Raw genomic sequence first — 10,447 nt, forward strand, 5'->3', positions numbered from 1 at the left:
AAAATTCCCGTAGCGAGAATGGGATTTCCACAACGATCGCAAACCCTTCAGATAGAATCTGAGAATAAAACTCAGAATAAAAATAATTTTTGTAATCCAATAATCGATCTTGGTTAGGATGATTAACCGAGTTATCCAAAAAATTCTGCTGATACATTCGAATAATTAAACGTTTCACAAGTAGTGAACTAAATTTCTTGTTATTACAACTAACAACTATTTCCACAGGTTCAGAACCATTTAATCCATAATGGTGGGCAAATGCATAAATATATTCCTGAAAGAGAAGTGGGTAGACAAAGTATTGTTGACGAGATTTATGTTTTTCTGAATACCCTTCGAATTTTTCCATTTGTATTTCTACTTGAATCAGAGAGAAGAAGCATTTCTCGGTTTATCGAATGATGATACATAGTGCAATATGGTCAGAACAGGGTGTTGCATTTTTAATACAAACCCTGGAAAGAAAGGGAGTCTAATCCACAGATCTTTTTCTGCTCCTTTTCTACCCAATTAGTTTATGTTTGTTCTAATTAAAAAAAAAGAACAGAACAAGTTTTTTATTTTTGCAGGCCAATCGCTCTTTTGACTTTGGAATACAGCCTCTTTATCAATATACTGCTTCTTTTACACATTCAATCCATAACATCCCTTATTCAATCCATAATCAAGAATAATTAGGATTTCTAAAAAAAAAAAGAAAAAATAAAGGGTCCACTCATAGGAAAACCCAACCTTTCCCCGCATCCGGCACTAATCTATTTTTAACGTCTAATTAGAGCGGGGAATCATTCCAATTAGGAAGTTCAGCTCGTTGCTTTTTATTTTACCAGAATTGGAGCCAGGCTCTATCCATTTATTCATTAGACCCAGAAAATCGTAATTTTGGATTCCATTCAAAAAAGATTGATTTTATTACGACATGCTATTTTTTCCATTCATTACCTTTGAGGATCAGTCGTGGTCTTCTAGACTCTACCAAGAGTCTGGACGAATTTGTTGTTTCATCCAAATGTGTAAAAGATCATAGTCGCACTTAAAAGCCGAGTACTCTACCATTGAGTTAGCAACCCAGATAAAAAAAGGATCTTAGATACGATCGAAATCCAAAAATCAATGGAATTACACCGCGCGCTTCTGTCAAAACATTGAACTAGCAAGACATCAAAAGATTTTTTTTATCGACCATGAAAAACACTCAAATGCCAAAACGAACAGGTCCGGTGAAATTCCACTAAAGTAAAGTTAAAAAAAGAGCGACCCTAATCACGATGGCCAAATTCTCCTTATTTTTAGCGATTTTTATTAACAAAAAATATATATTATAAAAAATATATATTATATTGTATGAGAATACATGCAAGAGGAACACCCTTATCATTTGAGCGAAGTGTAGGCGGAAAAATTGAATATGGAGTGAGGATAAAGAGACCCATCTATCTACAAATTCTATTTGTTCAATAGACCTTTGTCAATGGAAATACAATGGTAAGAAAACAAATTAGATAGAAAAAGTAAATAAAATAGGGGCTTATGTTGGATTGGCACGATATAATATAAATCCAAATAGGATTAAAAAAGAGGTAAATTGTGTCTAAATAATTAGACAACTAGGAATACTAATAATCTTCTCCTATCCTATTTTTTGATTCATTTAGTTCTTCAATTAACTCAAAGTTCTTTCTTTTTCTTTAAAGAATTCTGCCTTCCTTAAAATATCATAAACAGTTCTTGTTGGTTGAGCACCCTTTTCAAGGAAATAGAGAATAGCTGGAACATTTAAACAAGTTTGATTCTTTATCGGATCATAAAAACCTACTTTTTGAAGATCTCTTCCTTCTCTTCGAGATCGAACATCAATTGCAACGATTCGATAGACAGCTTATTGGGATAGATGTAGATAAACAACGCCCCCCCCTAGAAACGTATATGAGGTTTTCTCCTCATACGGCTCGAGAAAATGATTCGAATTTCTGTCGATAATAATAGAAATTAGACTATGACGTGCATTAATTTCCTTACAGAAAAAACAAATTTCATTTATACTCATGACTCAAGTGGGCTAATTTTGCCTGACAAACTTCGAAGGCAAAATCCTTCCAAAATTTTTGAGTCGTCTTTAAACTCTTTTCTTTGTCTCATTTCGAACGAATTGACTTTTATTCCTTATTCTAATCCAACTCTGTTGTTGAGACAATTGAAAATTGTGTTTACTTGTTCTGGAATCCTTTATCTTTGATTTGTGAAATCCTTGGGTTTAGACATTACTTCGGGAATTCCTATTTTTTTCTTTCAAAAGAGTAGCAACATACCCTTTTTTCTTATTTCCTTCGATAAAGCATTTATCTCTTCTATAGAAATCTAATAAGAGGGATTGATTCTGATATACTTTTATTGGACTTTCTTCTTATTTTAACCTTTCGATTTATTTCTATATTAAGGATAGACTGACAAAGTTGGCCTAATTTATTAGTTTTCACTAACCCTAGATTCTTTCCCTTGATAAAAAAAATTCTGTCCTCTCGAGCTCCATCGTGTACTATGTTACTTAAACCCAGCGCAAATTTGGTTCGGAACGAATAGAACAGGCTATGTCGAGCCAAGAGCATTTTCATTACTATGGAAAATGATGGATAGCAAAATCCACAATCGATCATGTCCTTCAAGTCGCACGTTGCTTTCTACCACATCGTTTTAAACGAAGTTTTACCATAACAAACATTCCTCTTTTCATTGCAAAGTGGTATAGAGAATTGATCCAATATGGATGGAATCATGAATAGTCATTGGTTTAGTTTTTTTATACTAATTAAAACTTGCTATCTATGGAGCAATATGGATAAAAGAAAGTAAGTATTTATCCGGGAAGCCTCCGCCAAGATCCAATTTATTTAAACCCATATTAAAATTCTATCATATGAATGAAACATAGTTTGAAAAAGACGACTAAACAAGTTTGCTTAAAACTTATTTATTCTTAAATTTCCACCCTCAACGGATGGCTCGAGATGATCAATCTTGAAGTGAGAAAAGAAGGATTGACTCTTCCTCAATAAATAAACTATCAACCTCCAAAAAAGTTTAATTAATTTAATTACTAGAATTAGAATTCTAGTAGTAATATATTTTTTCAGTACCAAAAACAATTAACTATAATAACTAAATAAACTATTCCAATGAAAAGATTGAAAGTTTTTGGTAGTTATAGAATTCCTCGTACTTCTTCAACTCGAATACCAAAAGGAAGAAAAAAATATGACTAAGTGATTTTATAGTAGAGGCATATCCTGAATGTGCTTGATAGATCCCATTTTTTCATGAAAATAAAGATAGTCAATTTGACTGGACTTAAGACTTTATTATGTTTTCTGAGAAAGAATAAGATATCATTATTCTCTTTAATAAACTTTTGTCTCGTACGGAATACTATATGATTTCACCGTTTGTTTCATCAGAAACAATCTGGGACGGAAGGATTCGAACCTCCGAGTAACGGACCAAAACCCGCTGCCTTACCACTTGGCCACGCCCCATTTCGGGTTTTATGCGACACTAATAAACACTAGTATGTTTATTTGTTATTCGTCAATACCATTTCAATTACATAAAAAAGGAGGGATATTCTCTTGCTAGTATTCTACACATGCGGATAATATAGAATCAAAAAAATGCATTGATCATTACATGGAATTCTATTAAGATATTATATGAAAGTCGAATTTATTCCACTCTCATTTGAGAGTGCGAATACAAGGAGGTATTTTGTGTTTGGGAAAGTCCGAAGAAAAAAGATTTGAATCTGCCTTTTCCTTCTTTCCCTTAAAAAAATAACTCAAGAAAAATCCAATTATTTACTCTACAAGAATGAAATGCTTGTTATGCCTAATATACTTAGTTTAACCTGTATCTGTTTTAATTCTGTTCTTTATCCTACTAGTTTTTTCTTTGCCAAATTACCCGAAGAGCTTATGCTATTTTCAATCCAATCGTGGATATTATGCCTGTTATACCTCTATTCTTTTTTCTATTAGCCTTTGTTTGGCAAGCTGCTGTAAGTTTTCGATGAAATCTTTAGTACTCTGTATGCCAAATTGAATGATGTGTTCATTCCAAAAAAATTTTAAAATGGGTAAAAGCCGAGAAGTTTTATATTTTTATATTATGAACCTTCGATTCTAAAATTTAAATTCTTCTACATTGAATGGGTAGCTACAGCAATAAATTTGGATCAGCCTTTCTACTCCCCTGCACCTAGGTTGAGCAGGTACCTAAAGGTACCTACACAATACCTAACCACCTAACCCTATTTTTGCTATTGATAAGAGTGCTTATTATAAAAGAATTCTTGCAATTTTTTTCAAGAATTCTTTTTTGCATTTTTAGGTATAAAAAAAAACCATCCTAGTGGATCCGTGTGGTAAGGAAAAACTGGTAATCTATTCCTTAAAAAAAAATCTTGGAGATTATGTAATGCTTACTCTCAAACTTTTTGTTTATACAGTAGTGATATTCTTTGTTTCACTCTTTATCTTTGGATTCTTATCTAATGACCCAGGACGGAATCCTGGACGCGAGGAGTAAAAATTCAGTTTTTTTTTTTCTTATTGGATTTGTTTCGTACATTTATCTATGAGAAAATCCGGGGGTCAGAATTCTTTCCAATTCGAAAGTCCCAAATGATCCAAGGGAGCGGAAAGAGAGGGATTCGAACCCTCGGTACAAAAAAATTGTACAACGGATTAGCAATCCGCCGCTTTAGTCCACTCAGCCATCTCTCCACGTTCCAAAGCGAAAGGTTTCCGTGATATGATATAGGCAAGAAATAAGAAATAACGGTTGCAAAAAACCCCTTTTTTTTCTTTCAAAAGTCTATAAAAATTATATTGCCAATTCCATTTTAATTATATTCTTTTTTCTTAATGTTAATAAAAAAAGAAGAAAATTCTTGTTTTTTCTTTCTAAAAATCGATATTGGCCGAGAGACAATCAAATAGATTTTCTCTTTAGCGGGCATTTCCATATAGGACTTGTTATAATTATAATAAAACAAGCAGGTTATATAAAAAAAACGCTTTTTTTGTCGATTATTTATCAAGAAAGCAAAAAGGGTTCTTATCAAATCCACCATAAAATTGGAAAGAAGCATAAAGTAAGTAGACCTGACTCCTTTAATGATGCCTCTATCCGCTATTCTGATATATAAATTCGATGTAGATGAAATTGTATAAGCGAATTTTTTTTATTTCCTTAGACTTAGACCGCGCAAGACAAGAATTTTTCGCTATTTACGATTTCATATTCTTGTTACTAGATGTTCTATAGGAATAAGAAGAAATCGCAACTCCTTTGCGCTACACATAAAATTGGATTTCGAAGGTCCATTTTTTTTTTTCAGAATCCTCTATTATTTTAGTTCTTCCACCCATGCAATAGAGAGGGAATGGGAAAAGAAGGGTTACTTTTATTTGCATTTTTCCCTTAAAAGATAGACTTTGAAATAGGAGTCTTGGAATAATGCTGAATTCAAAGGTTTATTTCTTTCTATAGTATAAGAAAAACAATTTATTTCTATTTCTATAGTATAAGAAAAACAAATAAATAGTATAAGAAAAACAAATCGAATCAAATTCATGGATTTACCACGACCTCGGTTGTGACTGTGACTCCATAGATAAAAATGGGAAATTTCTCTCTTCGAGACCATTGAAAAAGGGCATTGAACGAGAAAGAAATCGTCCACAGATAATAAAACTATCATATGCCTTGGAAAGTGATATGAGGTGCTCGGAAATGGTTGAAGTAATTGAATAGGAGGATCACTATGACTATAGCCCTTGGTAGAATTCCTAAAGAAGAAAATGATCTATTTGATACTATGGATGACTGGTTACGAAGGGACCGTTTCGTTTTTGTAGGATGGTCTGGCCTATTGCTCTTTCCTTGTGCTTATTTCGCTTTAGGGGGTTGGTTTACAGGGACAACTTTTGTAACTTCTTGGTATACCCATGGATTGGCTAGTTCCTATTTGGAAGGTTGTAATTTCTTAACCGCAGCAGTTTCTACCCCTGCCAATAGTTTAGCACACTCTTTGTTGCTACTATGGGGGCCCGAAGCACAAGGAGATTTTACTCGTTGGTGTCAATTAGGCGGTCTATGGACTTTTGTAGCTCTCCACGGGGCTTTTGCACTAATAGGTTTCATGTTACGCCAATTTGAACTTGCTCGGTCTGTTCAATTGCGGCCTTATAATGCAATCTCATTCTCTGGTCCAATTGCTGTTTTTGTTTCTGTATTCCTTATTTATCCACTGGGGCAATCTGGTTGGTTCTTTGCGCCGAGTTTTGGCGTAGCAGCGATATTTCGATTCATCCTTTTCTTCCAAGGATTTCATAATTGGACGTTGAACCCATTTCATATGATGGGAGTTGCCGGAGTATTAGGTGCGGCTCTGCTATGCGCTATTCATGGAGCGACCGTAGAAAACACTCTATTTGAGGACGGTGATGGTGCAAATACCTTCCGTGCTTTTAACCCAACTCAAGCTGAAGAAACTTATTCAATGGTCACTGCTAACCGCTTTTGGTCCCAAATCTTTGGTGTTGCTTTTTCCAATAAACGTTGGTTACATTTCTTTATGCTATTTGTACCCGTCACCGGTTTATGGATGAGTGCTATTGGCGTAGTTGGCTTGGCTCTGAACTTACGTGCCTATGACTTTGTTTCCCAGGAAATCCGTGCAGCGGAAGATCCTGAATTTGAGACTTTCTACACCAAAAATATTCTTTTAAACGAGGGTATTCGTGCGTGGATGGCAGCTCAGGATCAGCCTCATGAAAATCTTATATTCCCTGAGGAGGTTCTACCACGTGGAAACGCTCTTTAATGGAACTTTCGTTTTAGCTGGTCGTGACCAAGAAACCACCGGCTTTGCTTGGTGGGCTGGGAATGCCAGACTTATCAATTTGTCCGGTAAACTGCTTGGAGCTCATGTAGCTCATGCCGGATTAATCGTATTCTGGGCCGGAGCAATGAACCTATTTGAAGTGGCCCATTTCGTACCAGAAAAGCCCATGTATGAACAAGGGTTGATTTTACTTCCACACTTAGCTACTCTAGGTTGGGGAGTAGGGCCAGGGGGGGAAGTTCTAGATACTTTTCCGTACTTTGTATCTGGCGTACTTCACCTAATTTCCTCCGCAGTCTTAGGCTTCGGTGGCATTTATCACGCGCTTCTGGGACCCGAGACTCTTGAGGAATCTTTTCCATTCTTTGGTTATGTCTGGAAAGATAGAAATAAAATGACTACAATTTTGGGTATTCACTTAATTTTGTTAGGTCTAGGTGCTTTTCTTCTAGTACTCAAGGCTCTTTATTTTGGCGGTGTATATGATACCTGGGCCCCTGGGGGGGGAGATGTAAGAAAAATTACCAATTTGACCCTTAGTCCCAGTGTTATATTTGGTTATTTACTAAAATCTCCTTTTGGTGGAGAAGGGTGGATTGTTAGTGTAGATGATTTAGAAGATATAATTGGTGGGCATGTATGGTTGGGTTTTATTTGTGTATTTGGCGGAATTTGGCATATTTTAACCAAACCCTTCGCATGGGCTCGCCGTGCATTTGTATGGTCTGGAGAAGCTTACTTGTCTTATAGTTTAGCTGCTTTATCTGTCTTTGGTTTTATCGCTTGTTGTTTTGTATGGTTCAATAATACAGCTTATCCGAGTGAGTTTTATGGACCCACCGGGCCAGAAGCTTCTCAAGCTCAAGCATTTACTTTTCTAGTTAGAGACCAGCGTCTTGGAGCTAATGTGGGATCCGCTCAAGGACCCACAGGTTTAGGTAAATATCTAATGCGTTCCCCAACTGGGGAGGTTATCTTTGGAGGGGAAACTATGCGTTTTTGGGACCTTCGTGCTCCATGGTTAGAACCTCTAAGGGGCCCCAACGGTTTGGACTTGAGTAGGTTGAAAAAAGACATACAACCTTGGCAAGAACGACGCTCAGCAGAATATATGACCCACGCTCCTTTAGGCTCTTTAAATTCCGTGGGTGGCGTAGCTACCGAGATCAATGCAGTTAATTATGTCTCTCCTAGAAGTTGGTTATCAACTTCTCATTTTGTTCTAGGATTCTTCTTTTTTGTGGGCCATTTATGGCATGCAGGAAGAGCCCGAGCTGCTGCAGCAGGTTTTGAAAAGGGAATCGATCGTGATTTGGAACCTGTTCTTTACATGAACCCTCTTAACTAAGATTTTCTTATTTATACCTGTTCTACTTTTTTTCTGTTCTGGCTCGGTTATTCCATCTAGCCGAGCCATTCATTCCTTTTTATGAAAGAAAGATAAGGGACAGAAAAAAAAAATAAATAAAAATGAAAGAAACAAACGTATTCAATAAGCAAAAGGAGAGAGAGGGATTCGAACCCTCGATAGTTCCTAGAACTATACCGGTTTTCAAGACCGGAGCTATCAACCACTCAGCCATCTCTCCACAGCCTAATCCTTATTTTACTCCTACAAATAGAACATAGCCATATAAAAAATAAAAAGATTTATTAGCCTCTAGAAAGATATCAGATACAAGTTCCTTTTCGATATATCTCTGTATACTGTATACACGGATACAGGATCCGCTATACCCGCTTGTGAAATAAAGAGTAAATAATCTCTTCTCACCCCCATATCCAAATAAAAAAGCGGTTTAAGTAATAAATTTGAATTAAAGAGAAGAATCAATGGATTCATGATTAAACCCCTCCTACTTCTTGTATTTTTTTACAATTTTGGTTTAAGTGAGGGATCAAATATGTAGTCAACTTTATTTGATGGTAGCTTGGAGGATTAGAAATATGACTATTGCTTTCCAATTAGCTGTTTTTGCATTAATTGCGACTTCCTCAGTCTTAGTAATTAGTGTACCCCTTGTATTTGCTTCTCCTGATGGTTGGTCAAATAATAAAAATGTTGTATTTTCCGGTACATCATTATGGATTGGACTAGTCTTTCTCGTAGCTATTCTGAATTCTCTCATTTCTTAAATGAAATTTGGTTAATATTTATTAACCCCATAAAAAAGAAATAATAAAGGCCATTTCTTCTAAAAAATTAGAATAGTGAGACGTATTAAAACGCAATTTGCGTTCCGAATTGCTAGCTCTTCTCTTTCAGTATTATGAAATTCCATTCCCATTAGAATATTCATTGACAGATAATAAAAAAAGGAAAACTCTAATATAATAGAAAATGAAATGAAACGGTCGACCCAGACATAGAAGGTCGACCCAGGCGGATATACGCTATAAAATATATACCGTAGCGAGCGTAGTTCAATGGTAAAATATCTCCTTGCCAAGGAGAAGATACGGGTTCGATTCCCGCCGCTCGCCCGCTTAATTTATCAAAGTACTATGATAAAAAGTTTAGTCTAGTTAACTGTTTAACTACTTATATTAAATTAAGTATTAATTAGGTGTTAGTCTAGTGCCGTATCCCTTACTATCTTACCCTTCCTTTGCATCCCACTCAAAAAAAGAGGGCGCTCCAGAGGCAGAAATAGAACTCGCCAACAGAGCTCCAAAAATTGGGTATTAACTGAGACAAACAACGGGCAAACTTTTTTTAAAGGGAAGGGAGAGGTAGACTGTCCCTTTCGTTTCATTTTTATTTTCTGCAGGGTAGGGAGAGGCCTTGCGCCTTCTTTTTTTGAAGGCAAGTGACTTCGCAAACTGCTCAATTTTGCCCTCTAGGGCCGGGAACTAATGAATAAAAAAGGGTTGGATACGCCCCTCTACCATACATATCTAGAGAAATAGAATAGTCCTTTTATACAGACTGCTAAGTGCGGAGACGGGAATCGAACCCGTGACCTCAAGGTTATGAGCCTCGTGAGCTACCAAACTGCTCTACTCCGCTCTGGAGTACCAGAAACTGGTGGACAAAAAAGGCTTGAATACAAGCCTCTAACATGTCTAGACAAATAGAATACTCCTTTTATACAGAATGGAGCGGGTAGCGGGAATCGAACCCGCATCGTTAGCTTGGAAGGCTAGGGGTTATAGTCGACGTTGGTTGATTATTTTTAACGTCTCTAATTCAAAACCGAACATGAAATTTTGATTTCATTCGGCTCCTTTATGGATATTCTCACCACTTAACATCTATGTCAGCTTTTCTATTTGAATGGAACCAAAGCTCTCCGCTTTCTAGATGATCCTTATAGAGTAGGAGATAGAAATTCTATCTAAATTCATCTAATCTACTTACTTCGTTCCCTAATTTCATTCAAGAGATCCTGAGGAAAAGAATTGGGTTTCCACCGAGCTGAAACAATATGCGGATGGTTCTAGTAAACCAAAACTATCGTTTTTTAGCTATTTGGCTTCCTTATTCCTTATTTTAAGAAGATTTAGTTACGATTGGAAATCAACTTTTTTGTATCTTCATCC

General features: G+C 36.0%; 3 non-coding genes across 3 annotated transcripts; all 3 read right to left on the reverse strand.

The window, feature by feature from the left end:
* Nucleotides 1-4,690: 4,690 nt before the first annotated feature.
* Nucleotides 4,691-4,778, reverse strand: TRNAS-GCU (transfer RNA serine (anticodon GCU)). The gene has a single exon. It is a non-coding gene; the product is annotated as a tRNA-Ser (tRNA).
* Nucleotides 4,779-8,405: 3,627 nt separating this feature from the next.
* TRNAS-UGA (transfer RNA serine (anticodon UGA)) lies at nt 8,406-8,493 on the reverse strand. The gene has a single exon. It is a non-coding gene; the product is annotated as a tRNA-Ser (tRNA).
* A 1,347-nt stretch (nt 8,494-9,840) lies between these two features.
* Nucleotides 9,841-9,914, reverse strand: TRNAM-CAU (transfer RNA methionine (anticodon CAU)). Its single transcript has one exon. It is a non-coding gene; the product is annotated as a tRNA-Met (tRNA).
* Between the last annotated feature and the right edge of the window lie 533 nt (nt 9,915-10,447).

The sequence above is a fragment of the Triticum urartu genome, unplaced genomic scaffold, assembly GCF_056163025.1.
Source record: "Triticum urartu cultivar PI428250 unplaced genomic scaffold, HENAU_Tu73 scaffold2, whole genome shotgun sequence".
NCBI lineage: Eukaryota > Viridiplantae > Streptophyta > Magnoliopsida > Poales > Poaceae > Triticum > Triticum urartu.